This window comes from Saimiri boliviensis, chromosome 19 (assembly GCF_048565385.1).
Source record: "Saimiri boliviensis isolate mSaiBol1 chromosome 19, mSaiBol1.pri, whole genome shotgun sequence".
Taxonomy (NCBI): domain Eukaryota; kingdom Metazoa; phylum Chordata; class Mammalia; order Primates; family Cebidae; genus Saimiri; species Saimiri boliviensis.
In genome coordinates this window covers 20,818,751-20,845,506 of record NC_133467.1, presented here as the reverse complement: position 1 = coordinate 20,845,506, position 26,756 = coordinate 20,818,751, and the positions used below count along the sequence as shown (strand labels likewise).

The window sequence follows — 26,756 nt, the reverse complement described above, 5'->3', positions numbered from 1 at the left end:
TTCTCTGTACTCTAGCCATAGCACTGTTTCAGCCATGGCATGTGGCATTTGCTATGCTTGGGATGCTCATTTCCATTCTCTTGCTCACCTGACTACTCATTTTTAGATCCTGGGCTAAACATTACTTTCCAGAAGAGTTTTACCTTATGGCTCCATCTTCCATCACCCATCACTTAATAGTTACCTCAGATAAATATTTATTGGAGACATTTACATCACCACACATTTTATTAGCCCTCTAGCCTCATTGCTTTGGGTCTAAGTGGATGTTAGAGCCTCAAGAGGCCCTTTGCTCCAGCAGAGCCCACTGGAGCCCAAGCTGATACAAGCCTGGTCAGTGTAGATTTTACCCAGAAATGAGCAGCACACACTTGTTTTCTACCAATAGTTTCCTTCTCCTCTCTCCTTTGCCTATTCACATTTCAGCATGAATATCACTTCTTTAAAAACACTTACCAGCTCCCCTTTAACCTGCCCTGTGCTGAATGAAGTTCCCCACCCTATCCTGTGTCCCCGAAGCACCTGTGCTAACTCTATCACGACAGCTCTCAGGCAGTATGGAAATTGTCTGTGTGCTTATCTGGTGGCTTGTTGCAACATTACAAATTGGCTCCTCAAAGACTGGAACTGTGTCTTGTTGATATGTGAACCTCAGCTGGACACCTAGTAGCTGCTTGACAGACAAACAAAAATTAAATAGAAAGATGAATGGATGGATGAGTGGATGAGTCTAAAAAGCAGCTTGAAGGAGTCTGGAGGAACCGGATGCCTTGCTCCTTCATCTTTTGGATTGCTTCTTAGCTTTTTCTCAAAATGGTTACATTATGGATCTCTAGTCTAGTTCTGAAGTGGTGTCAATCGATTTTATTTTATTTTTATATTTCCTTCAGGCTGGGAGACTCCCAAGGAAAACTGACTTAAAGTCCCTAAGTGGGGCTGGAAAAAGGACTCTATTGATGTACTTCGTTTCTTCCTATTGATGCATTTAGTTTCTTACCCTTGAGACTGAAAGTTGACCTAATTTTCAGTAGGCAAGTTGGGAAATTTTTAAAGCATATGCAAACTTCACTCTTGGCATTACTGGCCTTGAAGAAATGTTACGAAGATTTCCATCTCTTTGTAAAGTGGGTTTGCTGGAAGTAGCATCACGCTCCTGTGATGCAGGCAGGTATGGAATATTCCTTCACACCTGTATTGCCTTCTCCAGAACTGCATTTTAACAATTCGATATTTTCTCATTGTCAAGCACTGTCTTGTCAGTTGTATTCTTCTCAGGGAGTTACATTTTCCTCTTATGAGTTCAACATTCTTTTGACCATTTTCAGCCAGTGAGTCATAGGGACCCAGTGCATTCCAGGGGAGAACCGTAGACCTGAAGTTGAGCATATGTTCCGAATTCTTGGATCTGGATTTTATGTTGTGACTAAGTGGGCTCAGGGCACGTTGCAGCGGAAGGCACTTTTGCATTTTATTGTGGGCAGGGTTCCACCACCTCCACCCAGAACAACGAATCGAGTTGAGTTTTTCTCATTTATTCATACCTGGTATCTCTCTTCCAAAGTGACATCCACACAATGTTTTCTCATATTTAAACAACAATGGTCACTTAATTACAGTTTAAAGTTAATTTAAGACAAGGGCTACATACTGGTAGAAAAATAAATGATATCTGGATATTATAATTATGAGGCAATTAGTAAGTTCTTGGTGGCTTTTAGGGATCAGTCTTACTACTTCTTATAAGGTCTCACCTTATCAGTATCATTAGTTAATTCAAAAAATAATCAAAGCTTAATATACATTTTCACTTTTACTTCTTTTTTTTCTTTTCCATTTCACCCAAAGTAGAAATCACTTTTACTTCTTAGCTGTCTTTTTGGAGCTAGACAGCTACACTCAAAAGAATGTAGAAGAATTAATACCATAAGCTACCCTGTGTTTACCATGAGTGTATAGATTTAGCCCATACACTATATACTCCCTATGAATTAGTTAAAACCATGAATAAAAATGAGAAAATGAGGCAGTTATGAAATACTTCAGGATTTAGAAATAGTGAAATTAGAATATAAATGTTATGAATAATATTTATTATATTCCATGCAGTGTTAAACACTATGAATATATGATCTCATTTAATATTCAGAATGATCCTATGAGCTAAGCATCATAACATCATCTTTTCCCGTGAAACTGCTAGGTTTAGAGAGGTTAAGTAATTCATCTAAGGACATAGAGCCAGTAAATGGCAGAACTGAGGTTTGACTGAAGAGTCAGTGGAAACCCCAAGGGTTTAAGAGATGGAGACTTGACCCTACGTCTTCTGAAAAACTAGGTCTTTCTTTTAGATTTCCGGTGATGAATTATACCTGAGGCTAATATAGGGAAATGAAGTCAGCCCTAGCAAGCACAGCAGAGACAAAAGATATAGAGAAGAGGTTTGCTATTTAGCATACTTTGAGGAGTACATACAGATGAATATCATACTATGGAGTTTCTTCTAAGAAATTTGGGAACCAGAAATCCTGCCTACTTTTTGTACCTCTGCATGGCATATACTAGTCCTAGATTGGTTACTAATACTTAAAAAGACAGTATGCTTAAATATAGTGATCTCCAGACATTTTGTTCACATCATCCCTGAAATTTTGTAAAATGATCTAAAACTATCTCACGCCTGTCACATTCTTAAGTGCCTTTAGCATAATCTATTTTAGCCCTGAAAGTTTTTCAGTTAATTACCTTATAATTTTTCTTTGTGGCAAACATATATATGTACTAAATACATTGAAATTTCATTAATTAAAAATGTTTCCAGGTTGCACTACTGTACAATGCATTAGTACAAAATGGATCAAACAGGAATATATAATATGTGGGAAGTAATATACAGGCATACCTTGAAGATGTTCATTTGGTTCCAGAACACAATAAAGTAAATATTGCAGTATAGACAGTCACAGAAATTTTTCAGCTTCTCAGTGCATATAAAGGTTATGTTTAGAACCTAGCATGGTGGTGCATGCTTGCAGTCCCAAATCAAGAATGTGAGACCAGCTTGAGCAAAATGGCAAGACCCCATCTTAAAAACAAAGTTATGTTTAAACCATACTGTAGTCTGGTTAAGTATGGAATAGTATTCTACCTAAAAAACAATGTATATACCTTAATTTTAAAATATTTTATTACTTACAAATGCTAATGATCACCTGAGCCCTCAGTGAGTTATAATCTCTTTGCTGTTTGAAGGTATGACCTCAATGGTAATGGCTGCTGATTGATTAGGGTGTTGGTCACTGGAGGTCAGAGCAGCTGTGGCAATTTCTGAAAATAAGGTAACGTGAAGTTTGCCGAATCAATTGACTCATGACATCAATTATTTCATGAAGTATTTTTTTGTAGCATGTTATGCTATCTGATAGCATTTTGCTGACAGTACCACTTCTTTCAAAATTGGAGTCAATCCTCTCGAAGTGTACAAATGCTTTATCAACTAAGTTTATGAAATATTCTAAACACTTTGTTGTCATTTCAACAACATTCACAGTATCTTCACCAGCGGTAGTTTCCATCTCAATAAATCACTTTTTTTGCTCATCTTTAAGAAGTAACTCTGTTCAGGTTTTATCATGAGATGGCAGCAATTCAATCACGTCTTCACAATCTTCTAATTCTCTTCTCTTTCTATTTCTACAGCATTTTCAGTTATGTCCTCCAGTGAATTCTTGAACCCCTCAAATTCTTCTGTGAATGTTGAAATCAACTCTATCCAAATTCCTGTTGTTGTTGGTATTTTGAACTCTACCCATAGATTATGAATGTTCTCAATGGTATCTAAAATGGTGAATCTTTTTGGATGGTTTTCAATTTACTTTGCCCAAATCCATCCGATGAATGTATTTATGGCAGCCATAGCCCCACAAAGTGTATTTCTTGTATAATAAGACTTGGAAGTTGAAATACTTCTTGATCCATGGGCTGAAGAATGGGTTTTGTGTTAGCAGTCTTGAAAACATCGTTAATCTCCTTGTACATCTCTGTTAGAGCTCTTGAGTGGCTAAGTGCATTGTTGATGAGCAGTAATATTTTGAAATAATTTTTATTTCTGAGCAGTAGCCTCAAGAGTGGGCTTAAAAAATTTATTAAACCATGTTATAAACAGATGTTTATAAAAAGCTTTGTTATAAACAACTTTGTTCTATTTCTAGAGCATAGGCAGAATGGATTTCACATAATTATTAAGGTTTTTAGAATATTCAGAATGGAAAATGAACATTGGCTTCAACTTAAAGTCATCAGCACATTATCCCCTAACAGGAGAATCAGCCTGTCCTTTGAAGCTTTGAAGCCAGGCATTGACTAATTTCTAGCTATCAAAGTCCTAGATGGCACCTTTCTGCAATAGAAGACTGTTTTGTCTTATATTGAAAATCTGTTGATGAAGCCACCTTTATGAATGATCTTAACTAGATATTTGATATAACTTGCTTCAGCTTCTACATCAGTGTTTACTGCTTTACTTTGCATTTTATGTGATGGTGACAGCTTATTTCCCTAAACCTCATGAACCAACCTCTGCTAGCTTCAGACTTTTCTTCTACTTCTTCACCTATCTCAGCCTTCATAGAACTGAAGAGAGTTAGGCCCTTGCTCTGGCTTAGGCTTTGGCTTAAGGGAATGTTGTGGCTGGTTTGATCTATCCAGACCACTAAAACTTTATTCGTATCAGCCATAAGGCTCTTTTGCTTTCTTATCATTTATGTGTTCACTGAAGTAACACTCTAATTTCCTTTAAGAACTTTTTATTTACATTTGCAACTTGGCTCTTTGGCACAAGAAGCCTAGCTTTCAGCCTATCTTGGCTTTCAGCATGCCTTTGTCACTGAGCTTCATCATAACTAGTTTTTTATTTCATGTGAGAGACATGAGACTCTTTCTTTCACTTGAACATGTAGAGGCCATTGTAGGGTTATTAATTGGCCTAGTTTCAATATTTTGTGTTTCGGGGAAGAGGGAGGCCCAAGAAGAGTGAAAGACAGATCAGTGCAGCAGTCAGAACACACACAACATTTGTGGTGCCTCAAACAATTACAATAGTAATATTAAAGATCACTGATGACAGATCACCATAGCAGATATAATAATAATGAAAAAGCTTGATATTATGAGAATTACCAAAAGGTGACACAGACATACAGCGAGTACATGCTGTTGGGAAATTGGTGCCGATGGACATGTTTGATGCAGAGTTGCCACAAACCTTCAATTGGTAAAAAAACAAAACAAAACAAAACAAAAACACATTATCTGAGAAGAGCAGCAAAGTGAAGTGCAATAAAATGAAGTATGCCAGTAATTGGATAAAATTTCAAACTTAAAAAGGGCAATAGGACTGTTCTTTATACAAACTATTTCAGGTATGTATCAATGAATATCTCCTTACTAGAATGAGACAGATTCAGCATCAGTATTATTCTTACTTTTTATTTTCATACATATAAAGCACTGAGAAATTTTATTCACATAATTAAGTAGATTGGAGTGGAAATGGAGTATTATAAAAATGTCACTCAACGAATCTCCCTGCTTCTTTGTTAAGTGTCAGCAAGCAGACTAGGGATTGAGCAATGGAGAGCTTATTGAATGATCTGTTGACTGAAAAATTGATTAGATCCGTCTTCAATTTTTTTCATAATCAAAGAGCTAGAAACCACCTGATCTGCAACAAAACTCCAATTATTGTCATTCACTTTCTCAACATTAACATCAGTATTTTAAAATGTCCCTTTGTTTGTCACCCATTGGGTTTTTACACTAGGGAGCAATGAACCAAAGCAACTTTAGGACAGGTGAGGAGGACTTTTTTCTTTTGTGAAGTGGAAGAAAAGTTACTGTGAAGGCATGAGTGGGGGGAAAACCCTGTGCTTCATCTCACACAACTCAGATACTTTGTGGAAGCTGAATACCTGAAAATTAAGTCCCTTAAAACTGTCTATGTATGTGTATCCCCAGAAAGCCTTCTCACACCATCAGGATATATACAGAACTTTGAACACCACTGCTTCAGTGCCCTTGTTTCTATGCATGGACATTATAGTATTTTTGGTTATCTTAATTGCCTTTATTCCTAAGTGACAGCTAAGTACCTAAGTAATGCTGTTTGAAAAAGCATCAGAATATTTTTCTGGATTCTAAATTTCTTCCAAAGCAGAGATTACTGAAATTCTTAGCATTACTCATCTAAATGAAGCCTTTAAAATGTTTTAATTGGTAGTACTGACTGGAGGAAGTAATCCTTAGTGCTTTCTGAGTAGGTATTATATACCAGATACTTTTTAAAGAATTTTACATGAATTTAATACTACAAATGACACTGTAAAATAGATAATATTAGCCTTATTTTACAGATGAAAAAAACTGAAGCACAGAAAAGTTAAATAGCTTGCCTATAAATTAGCTAGTAGGTGGGTAGAGCTGGGATTCAAACCTAGGGGGTTTGGCTCTAAAAGCTGGCACTTTCAACCTCTGTGTGAACAAGCTATCACCATTATTTATATCTGAGCATAATTATAATTCTTACCTTAGTTTTCCAGACATATTTTGAAGTTCTGAGAGTAAGGAGTGTAACATAGATGAGGTTTTGGGGGGAACTGGTAGATAATGCTATAGAATGTACGTCTGAGTTGGATTCTGCAGCAATGGCTGTAGACAGTGGAAAGCATAATGACCAAAGGCATTACCACATTATAATCCCAAGAAGGAACAACTGAGGCTCAGAGACAGGGATGGCCAATTTCTGAGAGAACAAGAGATCTGATCTTATCATGATGACTCTCTGCCTGGCCCCTTCAGGAATTTGGTGGGAAACGTAGAGAATTGGCCCTGGTGGTCAGTGATAGATATTAGACATCCTGTGCATCTAAGCATGTATGGAAGGCCTAGAGGGAGGCCTGTAATACAAGTCACTTCATTCACTGGACATGTGTATTGATTGCAGCCTCTGTGGATGAACGGTACCTTGCTGAAGAGGCGCAGAAGCAATCAGGGCTATAAATGCCTTAGATCATACAGTGTGATATTCACAGTACATACCTAAGTCAGGAATGTTTCAGCTTTAGTTTCACATTATTTTCAACTTTTCTTGCCAATGGCAAATTCAAAGTAAAACAGGAAGGACCTAGATTGATTAGATTATCTAATGCTTTTGGATGAGTATTAATAAACATAAACCTTAGTTGATGCCTCAGAGGTCAGAAAGTCAATGCTTGTCAGAACAAGAGAAGGAGGGAATTCCCAAGGTCTTGGCAGAAAATACAGGAATTCCCAAGGTCCTGGCCATCTGAAACTACAGTTCTGGGGTGTGCAGTGTTTTTTTTCACTGTGCTTTAAAACATGGATGTGGTTAGAAGGAAAGAAAAATAAAAGCAGAATGATTAGCATCCAAACCATGGAGACTTATGAGTTAGCATCTGAGATTGTATCTGAAAAGAAACAAGAAGCTTGAGAAGTTGCTCTCAGTTCGGGGCCATTTGTTTTTGGACATGTCACTCTGAGAGCCAGAAGCTTTGTAAGACAGTTTGTTGATAAAGAACTATCAAAAAAAAAAAAATCAAAGACTCAGAATAAGGCTTAAATATGAAAGTAAAACCTACAATTCACTTAGAAACTCCATCTAGACAGAATAAATTCTTGCGTTTATTGGTAACTATACTGAAAACTTTAAAAACTTGGAGAATCCTAAATTGAACAGTACTAACTGTCCCTCTGTCATCATATACACTCAGATAATATCTGGCAGAGGATTTGGGACATCCCTAAAGTGAGACATTCTTAGTACATAACTTCCAAATGTAAGTCAGCTGTGATGAAGCTGTCACAACATACCTCAGCCTCAGCCTGATAACAGTTCTAAAATACAGGGAATGTGAGATGCAGCATGCCATGAACAGCTGAGCCACCTGTTTTCTGTTGTGTTTATGGAGATTAGGTTTTAAGAGAAACATTGATAAGCTGGAGCATGTACAGAGGAAAGGAATCAGAATGATTACAAGCTTGGAAACAAGTCAAAGAAGAAACAACTAAAGGCAATGAGAAAGCTTGGCCTCAAAAGAGAAAAAGGAAGAAATGATGTGATTCCATGTTTGAAGGAACATTGCGTGGGAAAGGGTACACACTCATTTTGGGTTGCTCTAATAAGGCGGAGGTACAGGGGAGGCTTTAGAGAGCCCAATTTAAACCCACCAGAGGAAAGAGTTATCTAATGATTCCAAATTTTCAAATGTGGAATGGGCTGTCTTATGAGGTAATGGATTGGAAATGATCAAGCAAAAGCTGTTATAGAAGTAACAGAGGGTGGGGTTTTCACAGGGGCAGAAGTTTGGGCTAGGTGATTTGCACAATTCTTCTGCCTCTCTAATTATTATCTTTTCTTTCGAACCACTTAAACCTGGCATAGATTTTTTAAAAGGAAATTGAACTTGGAAATTCCCCTTGTTTTCCTCCTTTTCTTTAAAGATATATCCACCTTATGAGTCAAACAAATCCACCTGCTTGTTGAGTTGCACTTACTCATTAGAAAATATGACCGTGGTTTACAGATAGCTTTCTGTGATGACATTTTTGAAGACAGTGGTCTAAATGCAAATTGTCATGCTACCTTCCAGGCCCCAAAGACTTCCCTGTGGGCAAAACGAAGAGGCTGATGATTTTACTCAAAAAAAAAGAAAAAAAGAAATTAATCTGTTTGATGGTTAGAGAGCATTCTTGCCCTGAGGAAAGGGTATGATGACATAAGTGAAAAAGGAATATTTTTACACTGTTGGTGGGCATATAAACTAGTACAACCACTATGGAAAACAATGGAGATTCCTTAAGGAACTCAAAGTAGATCTACCACTTGATCCAGCAGTCCCACTCCTGGGTGTCTGCCCAGAGGGAAAAAAATCACTATACAAAAAAGACACTTGCACACAAGTTTATAGCAGCACAATTTGCAATTGCAAAAATACAGGATTAGCCCAAAAGTCCATCAATCAACAAGTGGATAAAATGTGACATATATATGTACATGCGCACTGAGGAACACTACTCAGCTATAAAAAGGAATAAAATAATAGCAATCACAAAAACCTGGGTGGAATTAGAGACCATTACTGTAAATGAAGTAACTCAGGAATGGAAAACCAAACATTGTATATTCTCACTGACAAGTGGGAGCTAAGCTATGAGGATGCAAAGGCATAAGAATAATATAGTGAAGGGTGGGGACTCAGCAGAAAGGGTGGGAGCCGAGTGAGGGATAAAAGACTACACATTGGTCCAGGTGCAGTGGCTCATGCCTGTAATCCCAGCACTTTGGGAGGCCAAGGCGGGCAGATCATGAGGTCAAAAGATAGAGACCATCCTGGCCAATATGGTGAAACCCCATCTCTACTAAAAATATAAAAATTAGCTGGGTGTGGTAGCGTGTGCCTGTAGTCCCAGCTACTTGGGAGGCTGAGGCAAGAGAATTGCTGGAACCTGGGAGGCGGAGGTTGTGGTGAGCTGAGATCACACCACTGCACTTATTCATGTACAAAAATAACTGACTAAATAAATACCTTTAATACTCCTCTGAGTGCTAATATTTCTAAACTTTATGCTTACTTTCCCCTAAGCAATTCAGATTTGCATCATGATACTGTATAATAATTCAGGTTTATCTTCCTAGAGTCTTATAAATAATTGATTTATAAATTGATTAAATTTCCTTTTTAAAAGAACTTTATATAAGACATGTAACATGTGCATTCGTTCACATATTTATTCAGAAAAATATGTATTATCCTATTATACCTGGGAGTACAGGTGTGAAAAAGACAGAAAAGGTCTCTGTTTTCATGGAGCTTAGATTCCAAATGAGGGGAGACAGATTTTTTAAAAAGTACTAAACAAACAACACACAGAAAGATGAATGATTAGATAGATAGATAGATAGATAGATAACTTTATTTAGCTGGTTATAACTGTAAAAGAGAGCTTTATTTAACTGTAAAAGGGAGCATGATAGCAACCATACAGGGATTGGCTAATACAGAGTAGGTGCTCATGTTTCCTAGAGAAGAGAGTATTTGACTTGAGACATAAATGCCTAAAGTGAGGCCAGGCATGTGAAAATAGCAGAAGGATCCCTCCAGGCAAAGAGAATAGCAAATGCAAAGGCACTACGGTAAGAATGAGACTGAGTTGTTGAGGAGCGTCAAGGCCATGGTGACCAGAGCCTAGTGAATATGAAAGGGAAGTGTGGCAGCTGGGGAAGTAGGAACCCATTTAGGGACCAGATCATGAAGACTCTTGTAAGTTTTAGAAACACATTTAACTTTTATTTCAAGTGCAATGTGAAGTCATTGGATATTTTTAAGGAAGGAAGTGGTGGGAAGGGATTTTCTTTAAAAAAATCTTTTGGCTTCTGTATAACAAATGGATTGGAAGGAAGGAGGAAAGTGAAACCCAGGAGATGTGATGGTAGACTATTGCTGAACACCAACACATGAAAATAAAATAAACCAAAATACCCTTGTGAACACGTTAGGCCAGTTGTTAACAAGATCTATCATAATACTGAACTCATAGAATAAATAAATATTTTTGATGAATTAAAAGTGTCTAGGACTCAAGCTAAGCTCCTATTCTTTCTGTGAACAGTGCTGTTTTTATTTGGCTCCCAGGTAATGAAATTACAATCTCTGTGTATATGCTCATATTTTGGAAGGTAAGAAAGAGAGCCACTGTCTGTGGAAGGAGTAATGTTCAAATCAGAATGTGTATACTCCCAAGTGCTGATCAACTGAAAGAAAATCCAGGGATACAGAGGACATAAAAGAAGTTAGTAGGAAACCCAACAAAAGGAGACGCAAGGGTCATTGTCACTTCTGCCCTCTGCTGCTTGTGCTGCCCATATTGCTACAGTTGTTTAGCCTAAAAGTAGCTTCGGTGTTTTGCTCCGACATCAGCTCCAGATCCTCTGCCTTTTTCCTAAAGGGCCTGTACTATCTGGTTGGCTTTGAGCTTCACAATAGAAGGCATAAACTGCTATCAATTGGACACCCAGAGCAGAGGTTCTCAAGTGTTAGCATGTGTTAGAATGACCTGAAAGACTTAACTAAGACACAGATTGCTAAACTCCATCCCAGAGTTTTGTCAGGTGGGGCCCAAGAATCTGCGTTTCTACATATTCCAAGATGCTGATGCTGTCACAGGTCTGAGAACTATGCTTTGAAAATCACTGTTCTACAGAAATGGAGTAACAGTGAGAAATGGGAGAGAGAGTGGTCATGATTAAAGCACACTCCTGCTTGCTATACTTGTACAATGCTTACTGTAAATAAAACCAAGTCAACTAGAACATCAAAGGCATCTTAAGTGGGGTACATGTCAAAAGGAGGAGTACAGGGAAAGCAATTCCACTGTCTGCTTGAAAACGGTCTAGGTCAAGGAATGTGGGGGTTAATCCCATGGAATCAAATCTCATATGATTTTGGTTTACAGATGTTAGGAGCTTCTTTCTCTTTCCACTGATCTCTTTCCACAAAGTTGAGACAAGTTCTCAGTCTTGGTTATTCATTGGAACCACCTGAAGAATTTTTAAAAACATCAATTCTTGTGTCCCATACCCGGAGATTCTGATCTATTGACCAACGATGAGGCCTGGGCATCAGAATGTTTAAGTGTTTGCCATTAAAACACAAATTCATTGTTGTTGTGCAGCCAGTGCTCTAAACTCTGCTTCATTTTGATTGCAATCACTATCTTTCTTTACCCTGAGGCTAGTTCTTCAGTTCTCAGTATGCGACACCATGGTCTGAGCGGAAGGAACAAAGGTGAACTTCTCAGGGATACTGTTGATATTCATCACCAGCCTAAGAACAGAAAAACGCAGCCAGGAAGAGAAACTCAGGTGAAACTGGACAGTCAGGGCAGAAGTGGATCCTAGATAGTGGCTCTAGAAAGTAAGATATTTTTAGATATTTTGGGGGATTTATATATTCAAAAAATAGAATTTAAGGTCATTAAATGGGGCTTTGGTCTTGATGTATGTTGCTTAAGGGAAAAAAATATCGGTTTCATTTAGATGCCTGTTTTAGAGATTGGTTCTTACCTTATTGGAATTGAGTAGGAGTCTTGGCCTCTGCGTTCTTGTTTTCCCTGTGATATCATTTTTTCCAGTCACCTATTTGAAACATTTATATTTTTAAACTTATCCTTTTCAGATCTCAGGCTGCCTGGGAGATGGAGGGTAGGGGTAGAAGAGAGATTATAAAAACCTGCAGGCCTCATGGACTCAGGCTATGGGTACACATTAGAAATGCACCAGGGAATGGAAGATGCGTCATAGCCATGCTAAGGCATGTTGGCCGGATAACTATCAGAAGGATTTCCTGTTTGCCTGTGAGGGACACAGATGAGAAATTATTTTTCCTCTTACTTAACCCATTTGTGTTAATAATAACTTCATAGATGGTGTATCCCTTGGTCTATTGTCAGAACTCTCTTAGTCTTCCAAATATAGAAGGAACAATGGGCCACAGGGTCCTGAAGTGAGTCTGTGCCTTAATGTGTAAGTTTGATGCAAGAATCTTTGCCCTTAAGTGCAGCCTTCCCACATGGAATGGGAACAGCTGCTTTGTGTGCTTCCCCTGACACTAGAGCATCCAGATGGCCAGTCATCTGGCAAGAGGAGAGCAGAGTTACAAAGGAGACAGAGTCAATGACAACTTCAGAGGTCTGGGAAAGTTTACTTAACAGTAATTGTCATCACCAAGTGAACAGGCAAAGAACCCACATTAAGTCAGTCTTGCCCAATTTCTAGAAACAGACATGAGTGTACCTGTGGATCTTCTGCCATGCTTGTTATCAAGGCAAATGTCTGCTTCTATGCATAGTCCTGGAATCTGAATTTTTAAAAGACTCCCTTCCTCAGTAATTTTGATCCACTTGCCTTGGATGACATCCTCTTCTGGGCTTAGTCACTGAACATGTTGAAAATTATAACGTCTGCAACACGGAAATGTACAGCTAAAATTTACACTAGAAATGCCTTGTATGTACGGTAGAGGATAAAAGTGTGGATGAGAAGAAAAGGGGAGAGGAGGAGCACATTAGGATCAATAATTTTCAAGGTACTAAAGAATGTGAGCATTCTGTAAGTCACAAATTACCAAACTATGAAGTTTCAAATTGCATGTATGTCACTGGCCAATATATACATTCATCATCTGTACTGCTCTATCATGGAAAGAATGTATAATTTACACTGCTCTTGATTTTTAAATGAGATTTGCATACCATAAAAATCACTATTTTAAAATACACAATTCAACAGTTTTCAGTATATTCATTTAACTGTGCAGATATCACTATCTAATTCCAGAATATTTTCATCACTCTCAAAAGAAATCTATTCTTGAACAATCCATTTCCTTTTCTCCAACCCCTAGCAACCACTAATCTACCTCCTGTCTCTGTGATTTGCCTATTACAAAAACGCTGTATAAATAGTATCATGGAAATGCTATATAAATATGTGTGCTTTTGTGACTGGCTGCTTCCACTTAGTGTAATGTTTTCAAGGATCAGTCATGTTGCAATCTGTGTTAGTACTTCATTCCTTTTCTGAGACTAAGTTATATTCCATTGTATTGTTACGCCACATTTTTATGTATTCGTTAACCAGCTGATGGACACTGAGGTTGTTCCACTTTTTGGCTATTCTAAGTAATGCTGCTATGAATGTTTGTGTCCTCTCCAAAATTCATAGGTTAAAATATAATCCCTAATGTGATAATATAAAGTGGTCGGCCTTTTAAGAGGTAATTAAGTCATGAAGGTGGAGCCTTCATGAATGGGATCAAGGCCCTCATAAAAGGGCTTGAGATTTTGAGATTAAAGAATGTATGTTTGTTCTCTCTCTCTCTCTCTCTCTCTCTCTCTCTCTCTCTCTCTCTCTCTCGTCTCCCCTCCACCCCCCCCACCTTTGACCATGTGAGGACATGTCAGTCCTTCCCTTTAGAGGACATAGCAGGAGGGTTCTCACCAGATGCCAGAAGCTTGATATTGGACTTCTCAGCCTCCAGATCTGTGAAAAATAAATTTCTGTTCATTATAAATTACCCAGTCTTAGGTATTCTGTTATAGCAGCATAAAACAGACTAAGACAAGGAGTATTGCCATATTAACACTAGTGAGTCTTCTGATCTGTGATCATGGGAAGTCTTTCCATTTATTTAGGTCCTCTAAAAATTCAATGACATTTGGCAGTTGTTAGTGTTACACTTATTTTGTTAGATTTATTCCTAAATATTTTATACTCTTTTATGCCATTATAAGTGGAATTGTGTTATTAATTTCACTTTCAGTGTTGGTTGCCAATATATAGAAATAATTTTTATATACTTACCTTGAATTCTGCAATCTTTTACTTCTTTCTTTAGAATGCGTATACCTTTTATTTTGTTTTCTTGTCTTATTTTCCTGGCTAGAACTGCCAATACAATATTGAGTAGAAGTGGTGAGAGGAGAAATCTTTGTCTTGTTTCTCATCTTAATGGAAAGCTTTCAGTCTCATTTTATTTCCTATTGGTCTATTATTTCTTCCTTAATGTTTAAAAGAAGTAAATAACGAACTAAGATTATTTTATTGTTCATATTTTTTATACATAAGGTTTTTCATCTGTATAATTTTTATCAGCTATTGACAAAAATTGTGTATGTCTTTCATGATTTTAGTTCTATAAGTTTTAGTTTTGTCTATTATAAAGCTCTTTTATTGAGTCATTTTAACTATTTTGAAGCTATTTTATTGAACACTTTTAAGTTTGTGTTTTCTGGTTATATGTTATCTAGTTCACAAATCCTATATTCTATATTCAGACTACTATTTAGCCAATCTATTGACTTCTTAATTTTAGACATTATGCATCTCATTGTATTTTCCCCCCAAAACAATCTTTCTCCATTTTGTTATCTATTTCGTTACTGCAACTTTTTATTACACTAATCAAAGTTATTTTGATGTCTATGTCTGCTAACTGTGGCATCTGGATAATATCTAGGTCTGCTTCTACTATTTTGACTATCAATAATATATGTTTGCCTTTTTGTAACTCTAGTAGTTTTTGCTTTATGCTAGATATTATATGTAAAAGAACCATAAATAATCTAAACAATATAGTTCTTCACAGATGACTTCTTTCTCCTCTTTGTTATTCAGTGATTTTTAAGGGGTTGTTAACAGTAATGATTTAAACTGTGTCAATGCTAAATTTCAGCTTCAGCAACCATTGGTTTACCTCTGGGCCCTGTTTCTAAAGCTTGCTCCTACAAGGTTTTAACTAAGAGTTAGAAATGTCTTTGTCTCTCAAACCTACAAGTCTTTAAGAGGTCAGTATTCCACCCCATGTTTCTAGTCTTCCATACCTTACAACTTCAAAATCCAGCAAATGCCTGAGGAGGGAGATCTTCCATGTGTGTAACTCATGCCTCCCACCCCTTAGCAGGGCTTTGTTTTTTAAGTTTCAGGAGACTGCGGAAGCTTAACTGCGTCTTTTAGAAGTTTTAGTCTTAGATCTCCAACTTTTGGTCAGTCAAAGAATTCAACAAATTTCTGTAGGAAAACTCACTGTGCATTTGAAATTCCTTGAAGTTTACAAATTCCCATTCTAGCCCTGTGTGAATAATATTTTCTGGGTTTTTTCCCACAGAAGTAGAGGATCCATGCCTAAACTAAGTCTGATTCTCAGTTCGGCATCCAGAATCAGCAAATGTTCTAAGGAGAAAAAAATGGCTGGTTAACATCATCTCTCCTAGGAATAATTCCTCCCCCATTTTGAAATTTTAATAATTTTTTGCTTGTCCATTTTGCTTCCACACATCGCTGATGATTTTACAATGACATTTTTGTAATATATTCAATCTTTTTTTTTTTTTTTTGACAGTGTCTCATTCTGTTCACTCTATCACCAGGCTGGAATGCAGTGATGTGATCTCAGTTCACTGCAACCTCCACCTCCTGGGGTTCAAGCGATTCTCCTGTCTCAGCCTCCCAAGTAGCTGGGACTACATGGGGGGTGGCCAACACGCCCAGCTAATTTTTTGAATTTTTAACAGAGACAGGGTTTCACTATATTGGCCAGGATGGTCTCAATCTCTTCACCTCATGGTCTGCCTTTCTTAGCCTCCAAAAGTGCTAGGATTACAGGTGTGAGCCACTGTGCCAGGGGTTTTCCTGCCCTGACCTACTACATCCTTCTCAGAAGTAACTCTCAGCTCACTTCTGAATGATACAGTGTCTCTCATGGGCAATGATCTATGGTCTAGGAATGTTTGCATTTTAAATATAAATATATCCTGTATTTAAGTCATATGTCTTTATCTGGGATAGGAAAAATGTAGTTCTTCTTCATTTATCTTATTTAGGCAAGGCTCTTTTACTGCTTTTTCCTAAGAGATTTAGCCTTGACTGACACCTTTGCCCCTCACTTTAAAGACATAATTTAGGAGACAATGAGAGGAGTCCAAGATGGCAGATAGGCGCTCTTGCAGCTCTTGCTTGGACAGACAGAGCAGTGTGTGGACACTCACATCCTGCACTTTTGTTCCAAGAACTACCACAAGAACATGCCAGGAAAGCAGAGATAGTCCACAGACCCTTTGAAAGAACTGGATCACCACTACAGGCTCTTTAAGACACTGAAAAACTGGGAGTCAGCTTGTTTTCTCAGTGGGGTGGCTGGTGGTCTGGAGCAAATTCTCAGCCCTGGTAACAAGCTAACTGCAAATAGACTCAGTGCTATTAGGAGGAGGGCATAGTGTGAGTGAGACTGGCCTTTAGGATTATAGGCTATGTGGGAGCGGGGTGAGGCCTGTGACTGTCAGCTTTCTCCTACCTCACTGGTTACCTGTATGAATCAGAAGAGGCAGCCACAATCCCCCTTGGAACATAACTCCATTGGCCTGAGAACCACATCCCCATGCCCCACAGCAGCCACAGCAAGCCCCACCAAGGAGGGTGTGAGCTCAGACACACCTAACCCTGCCCCCACCTGATGGTCATTCTTTACCTGCCCTGGTTGCCGAAGACAGAGAACATCATCTCTTGGGAGTTCTATGGCCCTGCCCGCAACCTGAGAAACCTTAACACTTAACCAGGCAACCCTAGGGCAAGTTTGCATCCTCCCTATTAGGACCGCAGCTGATACACTTTTGAAGCACGACCTCTTGGCTGGAGGCCAGCCAACACAAAATCAGCACACTAACAAAAATAAAAGCAAGGACCCTCAATGAGTTGCCCTACTACCTCTACCAGAGAAGGTGCTAGTATCAATGGCTGAAAGATCTCAAGATGGATGACATCACAGGACTCATTGTACAGTGCCACTGGGTGGCTAAACCCAGAAGAGCAAAAATAATCATTGCGTTTCAGTTCGCAGGAAGCCCCAATCCCAAGGGGAATGGGGAAAATACCACATCAAGGGAGTACCTCATGGGACACAAGAATCTGAACAGAAGCCCTTGAGTTCCAGACCTTCCCTCTGACATAGTCTACCCAAATGAGAAGGAACCAGGAAACAGTTCTGGTAATATGACAAAACAAGGTTCTTTAACACCCCCAAGAGATCACACCAGCTCACCAGCCATGATGAACTCTCCAAATTGCCAGAAAAAGAATTCAGTAGGTTGAGTATTAAGCTAATTGAGGAGGTACTAAAGAAAGATAAACTCTGACTTAAAGAAATAAAAAATGTGATACAGGATATGAAAGGAAAAAATCTTCAGTGAGATGGTTAGCATAAATAAAAAACAATCACAACTTCTGGAAATCAGACATATTTAGAGAAATGCAAAATGCACTGGAAATTCTCAGCAATAGAATTGAACAAGCAGAAAAAAGAACTACAGAGCTTGGAGACAAGGCATTCAAATTAACCTAATCCATCAAAGACACACACACACAAAATTTTTTTTTTAAATGTTCAAAGCCTCCAAGAAGTTTTGGACTACGTTAAGCATCCAAACATAAGAAAAATTGGTATTCCTGAGGAAAAAGAGAAATACAAAAGTTTGGGAAACATATTTGAGGGAATAATCAAGGAAAACTTCCCTGACCTTGCTAGAGATCTAGACATCCAAAACAAGAAGCTCAAAGAACACCTGGGAAATTCATCACAAAAAGATAATCACCAAGGCACATAGTCATCAGGTTATCTAAAGTCAAGATGAAGGAATCTTAAGAGCTGTGAGGCAAAAACATCAGGTAATCTAGAAAGTAAAACCTATCAGAGTAACAGCAAATTTCCCAGCAGAAACCCTACAAGCTAGAAAGGATTGGGGACCTATTTTTAGCATCCTTAAACAGAGCAATTATCAGCCAAGAATTTTGTATCTAGAAAAACTAAGCTTCCTCAAAGAAGGAAAGATACAGTGTTTTCCAGACAAACAAATGCTGAAAGAATTTGCCACTACCAAGCCAGCACTACAAGAACTGCTAAAAGGAGCTTGAAATCTTGAAACATATTCTTGAAATACACCAAAATAGAACCTCCTTAAAGCATACATCTTACAGGACTTATATAAAAATAACACAATGAAAAACAAAAACAGGGTATTCAGGCAACAAATAGCGTAATGAATAGAATGGTACCTCACATCTCAATACTAACATTGAATGTAAATGGCCTAACTGCTTCACTTAAAAGATACGAAATGGCAGAATGAATAAGAATTCACCAACCAAGTTTCTGCTGTCTTCAGGAGACTCACCTAATATGGATTCACTTAAACTTAAGAGAAAAGGGTAGAAAAAGATATTTCATGCAAATGGACACCAAAAGCAAGCAGGAGTATCTATTCTTATATCAGACAAAACAAACTTTAAAGCAATAGCAGTTAAAAAACACAGAGGGAGGACATTATATAATAATAAAAAGACTAGTCCAGCAGGAAATATTATAATCCTAAATATGTATATATGCCTAACATTGGAGCTCCCAAATTTATAAAACAATTACTACTAGACCTAAGAAGTGAGATAGACAGTTAACAGAAAAATAGTGGGGGAATTTCATCCTTTTTTACCTTGGTCCTGACCACCAAGGAAATACTTTGCCAGCTCCCGTAGCATTTCTTGCCTTGGTCTGTGCACAGAGTTACCTAATGGTTGCCATGGTATGCGAGGATCTTTTCCCCCAGGTTGCTGGCCAATTTCTTTCTGCATTCTGAGAATCTGGGTTTATTCATCACACTGGGTGGGTCTTGATTCCTTACCACTGAGGCCACCGTAACAAGGCAGTGGGGCATGCCTCCTCATGAGAGAGGACTGGAGACTGCACCTAGAGGAGAATGGCTTCCCTGTATGGGCCACCAAATTGTTCAAAGCAAATTTTTGGTGCCACAAAAGAAATAGTACTCAAACATAAAGTTTCTCAGCAAGGCAATTTTTACTTCTGTAGAAGGGTGTGTCTCACAGATGGAGCAATGGCGAGAGCACATCTGAACAGTGAAGGGGAAGGAGTTCTTATCCCTTATGCAGGTTGCCCCTACTGCTGTGTCATTCCCCTATTGGCTAGGGTTGGACCACATAGTCAAAGCTAATTTTGATTGGCTATTTTAAAGAGAGCAGGGGTACGAGCCAGAGAGGTGGGGTGAGTAGTTTTGGTGGGAAAGTTAGTTATGGAACAGGTGACTAAAGGTGACTCAGGTCAGAGCAGGTGACTAGAGATGACTCAAGATGGAGCAGGTGACCAGGTGACTCAGGGTGGAGCAGCTGACCAGGGGTACAGATATGAACTACTGATTTGAGCTGCTGGGAAAGTTGTTTGCTGAAACTGGAGGCAAGGAGAGGAAGAGAACAAGGAAGATAAACTTTAAAATGGAGAACAAATAACACAGAAACTAAACATACTGGCATACTGATTCTTTGAAGAGAAATTTGGAACTCACTGTATTCAACACCAGGGATGTAGGGATGGTTTAACATCCACAAGTCAATAAATGTGATACGCCACATAAGCAGAATTAAAAATAAAAATCATATGATCATCTCAATAGATGCTCAAAAAGCATTTGACAAAATCCAGCATCGTTTTATGATTAAAACCCTCAGCAAAATTGGCATAGAAGTGACGTATAATAAAAGCCATCTATGACAAACCCACAGCCAACATTGTACTGAACAAGGAAAAGTTGAAAGCATTCCCCCTGAGAACTGGAAAAGGACAAGGATGCCCACTTTCTATTCAACTTCTATTCTTTTTAACATAGTACTGGAACTCCTAGCCAGAACAATCAGACAAGAGAAAGAAATCAGAGCTATCCAAATGGATATAAAAGAAGTCAAACTGTCACTGATTGCTGATGATATGATCCTATACCTAGAAAATCCTAAAGACTCATACAAAAAGTTCCTAGAACTGGTAAATGAATTCAGCAAAGTTTCAGGATACAAAATTAATGTGCATAAATCAGTAGCTCTACTATACACGAATAGCAACCAAGCTGAGAATCAAATCAAGAACTCAACCCTTTTTACAATAGCAGCAAAGATAAAATAAAATACTTAGGAATATACCTAACCAAGGAGATGAAAGACCTCTGCAAGGAAAACTATAAAACACTGCTGAAAGAAACTGTAGATGACACAAACAAATGAAAACACATCCCATGCTCATGGATGGGTAGAATCAATATTGTGAAAATGACCATGCTGCCAAAAACAATCTATAAATTCCATGCAATTCCTGTCAAAGAGAGACCTTGAGGCTTCTTGTTCAGTTCAGCATGTACAAAGTGCTATATTTTGGGGCATTTGTTTCTGAACCTCAACAAACTCAGTAAATATTTGTTGAATTAATGCATGTATGTGTTAATGAGTGAATGAATCAATTTGAAAATAATTTAGTAAGTTAGCAACTTTATTGATTACATGTGTATATTTTATATTATTCAGGGAATTATGGGAAAAATGCTTGAACTCACAAGTGAAGCTCAAATAAAAAGAACTTTAGAAAATAGGAGGAGATTATTCCTTTTGTGAAGTTTTGCAAAATTTAGCTTATTTGGCAGTATGTTTGAGAGTGATCAAATAGATGGGAGGACTCATTGGTATCTAGCGTACTATGTACTTTACATACATTGAAATGCACCATGTAAAACTTTTTTCCTTTTTAGACAGAAAGAAAATGCAATTTTAGCATAATATAATGAAGGTCAATGATAGTACAAGATGTTGTAGATCACTGATGAGAGGCAAGAATACTAAGGAGAAGGATAGAACTGTGAGGCAATAGGACATGGAAAAGTAAGTTTTGACAGAAAGCACAGTAATAGAAACAAGACAGAAAAGACCAGGACATGCTTCCAGTTAAAACATAAAGGGAAGCAGATTATATTGTCTTTGGATGTCTGGTGAAGGCCAGGCAATGGAAAAAGGATCACCCATTATTTTGTCACCCACTTCACAAGGTTGTCCCAGACCCATTCGCTGGTCAGCTTTCTCTTTCACTTTGACCAAACTTCCCAATGCAATTACAAATTCTCTGATGAAGCATATTCCTTATCTGTAGCAATCATATCTAGCACATGATTAGCAATCAATTATTATATTCCAAGAGAAAAAAAAAAGTTGAAAGGTGGGAAGCATGAAAGGAATAATAAAGGAAAAATGGAATGAAGGAAGGATGGAAGGAAGGAAGGAGGGAAGGAAGGGAGAGGCAGTAGGGAAGGAAGAAACCAGCCTCTTCTCTTTGCTAAAGCTTTCTAATCTTGCATAGTTGTCCTCGGGGGTTTTAGTTATTCTTCTGCCACTAGAGGGAAATGTCAACATTGTTTTCTTCTTATAACCAAAGGAATTCTTCATAAAGTTGCTGCCCCTATACTGCCAGACTCTATTTCTCTTAGCATTCAACATGAATCAAATTTTCATACTTCTTCCAGCTAGGATCTTGAAAAGGCAACACCTGAATAATATGTGAAATATCATAAAATAACTTACAGATCTGCTGTTGATAATCCTCATTATTGTCTCTCTTTATTCCTTAGAAACCAAATCCTTCACACAGACACACACATGTGTGCACACACACATCACCCACCGGCAAGAAGGTATTTCTTCCTTGCATGCTTTATTCTCTTTTCAAAAAACAATGCTAGTTCTTAAGAATGGAGATTGTATTTCTCAGATATTCTTACGAAAAATGAACAGATTTTAAAATGTATTTCAAAATAGGATAAATTTTGAGAGAGCATGTTACAGTTCTCCAGAGAAAAAGAACAATGTGTGTGTGTATGCACGCATGCACGCATGTGCACATGTAAGTGTGTAGAGAGAGGTTGTAAGAGAGATAAGGAATGTGCAATTATAGAGGCTGTGAAGTCTCAAGATCTTCAGGTGGCAATCTAGAGAACCAAGAGAGACAGCGTTTCAGTTTGAGTTTCCAGCCCAAAGCCCAAAAAAGACCACTGTCCCTGTTCATACCAGTTAAGGAAGTGAAGTTCCCCTCTACTCACGGGAGAGTCAGCCTTCTTATTCTATTAGGCCTTCAAATGATTGGATGAGATCCCCCCACTTCAGGGAAGGCAATCTTCTTTACTCAGTCCACCAATTCAAATGTTAATTTCATCCAAAAACACCCTCAAAGACACACCCAAAAGAATGTTTGACCAAATATCTGGTCATCCCATGACCTCATCAAGTTGACACATAAAATTAATCATCACAGAGAATTCACCTCCTTAAGAATTATACTGTGCTGTATCTGGTGCTGGATTTGCAGGAAGAATAAGAGGAGAAAATGATCTTTCTCAACAAAAGGGATCCCTACTATTTGAGTTCTACTGCCTGGACCCTTTCCCTGTTCCTGCAATGGTCAGGCCTCCCAGGGGCAACAGCAGCCATTGTCCTTTCAATCTAGTGGGTTGTGTCCAGTGAGAGGCCATCACCCAGGCAGAATTGTTGGGTGGCCAGATGTCTCAGGGCCAGGTAAACTTGGAGGACCTAACCCTACAAAATAGAAAGTCCCAAATGTATGTTTTAGAGGTGGTTGTTTTGAAGGCAAACTGTAAAAGATGTCTCCACTCTTTGTGATATCTGCTCTGACTTGAGGAACATCTAGCTACCTTCTAATACTTGGTAACAATAAATAAAACAAATTTAAGAATGGGAAACTTACTTTAATAGAAAATATTAATAGAAATAGAATTTTAAAATAATAGAAATAGAATCTAAGTAGAATAGTGGCTACCAGAGTGGGCAGGGATGGGTTATGCTAGTTATCGTGAGTTAGCCATTCTGCAATGTACATACACTTCAAAACATGTTGTATACCATAAATATATGCACTTTTATTTATCAATAAAATGGATAAATAATAAAATAAGTGGAGACAGACAAAGAGATTATATTAGTGGCAAACCAACATTATACAAGAGACCTGAAGGAAGGAAAATGCCAGATAGGTCATGTTAACAGTTTTCCTACCATCAATGAGTGTTCACTACTTTCTATACACTGCTTTAGATTGATTGATGATTGATTTTATTTTTTGAGATGAATCCTCACTCTGTGGCCCAGGCTCAAGTGCAGTGGTGCAATCCTGGCTCACTGCAACCTCCATCTCCCTGGTTCAAGTGATTCTCCTGCCTCAGTAACTGAGTAACTGGGACTACAGGCCCACATCACCATTCCCAGCTAATTTTTGTATTTTTAGTAGAGACAGGGTTCTGCTATGTTGGCCAGGCTGGTCTTGAACTCTTGACCTCAGGTGATCCGCCTACCTCGGCCTGTCAAAGTTCTGGGATTATAGATGTAAGGCACTGTGGCTGGCCTAGACTTACATGCATTGTCTTAATCTCAACAATCATTCTATGAAGTAGGTGCTACTTTAATCCTTAAGGAATAAGGCTCAGATATTTTAAGGCAGTTTTGGAGTAATGCTCCATAGCTAAATCTTTGGAGGCCTGGAATCTTAAATCAATTTACCTGACCCCCATAGCGATATTCTTATTGCTATGGTGTACTGCCTCCTATTTATAAAGAAAGTTTCTCAACCTAAATTAAAAGGATCTCTGGTTTTACTACCGACATGCTTCCAAATGAATCCCTTTGGTTAGGCATTCTCCTTACTCCAATGGGTAGACATAGAGAATAAGGTCAGGCTAAGCTTCCCCCGTTGGTCTACCTACCGCTTTGTTGCCAAGCCTTTGCCTATGAAATGTGGCAGCAATAAGTTACTTAACTTCTCAACTTCAGTTTTTGAATCCATAGACTGGGCTTGATGCCTACCACTAATTAGATCACAGTTAGGTGCAAATGAGAGAATTTATGTAAAAATTCTACGGAATTTTCTCTACTGCCGTATGTGTCCCCCAATATATACTCCCTCAGCCGGGTGACAGTAGACACCCTCCAAAGAGGTTGTATAGAATTCCCATGGTGGCCAATCAAAACTCATATTTCTGAGAGTACACCAAAGTTCCAAGGGCTCTTAATTTAGGAGAGGACCCTTCAGTAAATAGCATGCTCTAGGAAATGACAGAGGATCTGCCTCTTAAAACATTGTTCTATTCTTCCCTGCTTACCTTGCCTACTGTTGATTGGTGTCTCACAACTGTAAACTTTTTATTTTACTTTCTGGTGGTGATCTTTTAAGAATCTAGTTCTCAAGATGGAAATTCCCAACTTGGAAGGTGTTATTACTATTACTATATTTTATTTTCCAGTGCTCTGAATTTTTACATGTGTCATTTTCAAAAATTGAGGTTTTGAAATAAAAACAACTAAATGAATATTGTCTAAACATGGAATCTTTGAAAACTTATGGCAACCTGCCCCCATTTCTGAAAACCGAAACAATTCTAGTATATTGCAACACCCTTGCAAGCCACTGCTTGAGAGTCTCAACCAAAGAAAGTTTCTCACCACTCAGTGTGGTAAAGTGATAAATAACTTTTAGTCATCAAGAAAAATACATGTCAACAAAACATATTTATCTAGACTTAATCATAGGCTATTTGTGGGATTGCTGATGTTCCAGATGAAGTAGAACTTTCTTTAATAAATAATTACAAAGCTTCTTTGTCTTGTTTTGTCTGTTTATTTGATTCAAAAGTGAGAATCAAACTTTTTAGATTATTTCTGCTAGGAACCTATGGGAAAACATATATTTGGTGGGAGTACGGAAGCAATATATATTTGCTTGACTTGAATGAAGCAGTTCTATCTTGATCTGAGGAGTGTATCTGGTGATGAATTTCTTATGACAGGGGCACAAGTAAGGGGGTGTCCTCGAACGGGGCCCAGGCATAGAGGTGTTAAACTTTCCTGCCTCCCTCAAATTGCAGTGAAGTATTTAAACTAACTGAGTCCTTAGAGTGGGAGCCAGATGGATCTATTCAGGTGAGAGATGTCTTAGGTCAGCTTCCCTCCAGGCAGAGCCTGAGAAAGGAATTTTTGTGAAGGCAATTTATTGAGGAAGTGCTATCAGGTAAAAGAAAGAGGGAAGTGTGGGGTAGGGTAGGGGTGGAAAATAAGGACATGGTCTCAGCTGGGGCTACCTTCAGCCTGTGGCCTGCAAGGAGTTCTAGAGCATGAAGTATGCCACAAGGTTAATCTGACTTGGAGATGAAGGGGCTGGTGTTACATAAGCCCTGTCAGTCAGTCATGGGTGGTTGGCTGCCTTCAGGGAAGTGGCTTCTCTGCAAGGGCAGCTCTCCGAAGAAGCAGAGCCCGTGGACCCTTAGCAGTGACTCTCAAGGCTGTTCAGGGATGGTTGCGTCTACTCAGTGAAGGGAATCTGAGCAGGGTACCAACAGCAGCCACTACAGTAAGAAATTTCTTTCTCCTTTCATCTCAAGAATTTTTAAAAAAGGGAGGAAGGAAGGCAGGAAGGCAAGAAGGAGGGAAGGAAGGAAAGGAGGGAGGGAAGGAGGGAAGGAAAATTAAAAAAAAGAAAAAGTAGAAGAATTTCCTTGCTTTTATTTAAAGAATTTTAATAGGACACATGGAATAAACGTTTTTCTAAGATTTCAGCCAGAAAAAGACTTAGGCTATAATTGCGATTGAAATCTTTTTGGTTTGCTAGTAATTTGTGGTGACATCTTGTAATAATTCCTGAAGCGTAAATTTAATCTGCTTTCCACAAAACCACAATGAAGATTAGTTATATGTAAAACATTATTTCCTTAATTACTCCTCACCCCTGCCAAGGCAAGTTTCTCTGTATAATATGTAACTTTAAGCCTTTAAATCAGAACCTTTCACATGATTATTTGTTTCTCTCGCTTATGACTGGCATATAGTTTCATAAAGGCTTAGTCTGAAGAACCAGTGAGATAGCCAAGGGGTAAAATGGCTGGAGTGAGATGCTGACCAGCAGTGAGTGCTCAGAGAACTATCAGCTGTCTGTCCAACTGCCCCATATAAGGGGAGGCTGCCTTTCAGCTTTAGCCCAATATTGCCATGTGACAATGCAAGCAGTGATGCCAAGTTGTTTTAATTTTTTCAAGAGAAGATGAAAACCCTGTTTTTTTTTTTATACAAATATTGCAACAAACTTAAATTTGTAATACTGTGTAGGCTGACTGTGCAGAGTCCAGATCGCCCCCAATGTCACTGGTTTCCTTTTGGAGGTCTGTGTGTTTGCACATTGCTACTAGACTTGAAGTTACTGGAATGCAAACTATGCATCTCATTTATCTTTGTGTCGTGCACAAAGGGAGCTTTGCAT

At 38.3% G+C, this 26,756-nt stretch overlaps 1 protein-coding gene and 1 long non-coding RNA gene across 8 annotated transcripts in view; one reads left to right on the top strand and one right to left on the bottom strand.

Moving 5' to 3' along the window:
• Positions 1 to 26,756, top strand: part of LOC104650944 (uncharacterized) — a 413,896-nt gene that overhangs the window by 190,611 nt on the left and 196,529 nt on the right. The gene's annotated exons all lie outside the window — the stretch shown is intronic.
• Positions 10,642 to 22,640, bottom strand: LOC141582222 (uncharacterized). 2 transcript variants are annotated; one of them, XR_012515029.1, is made up of 5 exons: positions 22,540 to 22,640; positions 15,657 to 15,802; positions 14,072 to 14,113; positions 12,137 to 12,208; positions 10,642 to 11,897 (listed from the first exon to the last, which is right to left on the bottom strand). It is a non-coding gene; the product is annotated as an uncharacterized LOC141582222 (long non-coding RNA). The 2 variants fall into 2 exon arrangements; XR_012515028.1 differs by lacking the exon at positions 15,657 to 15,802.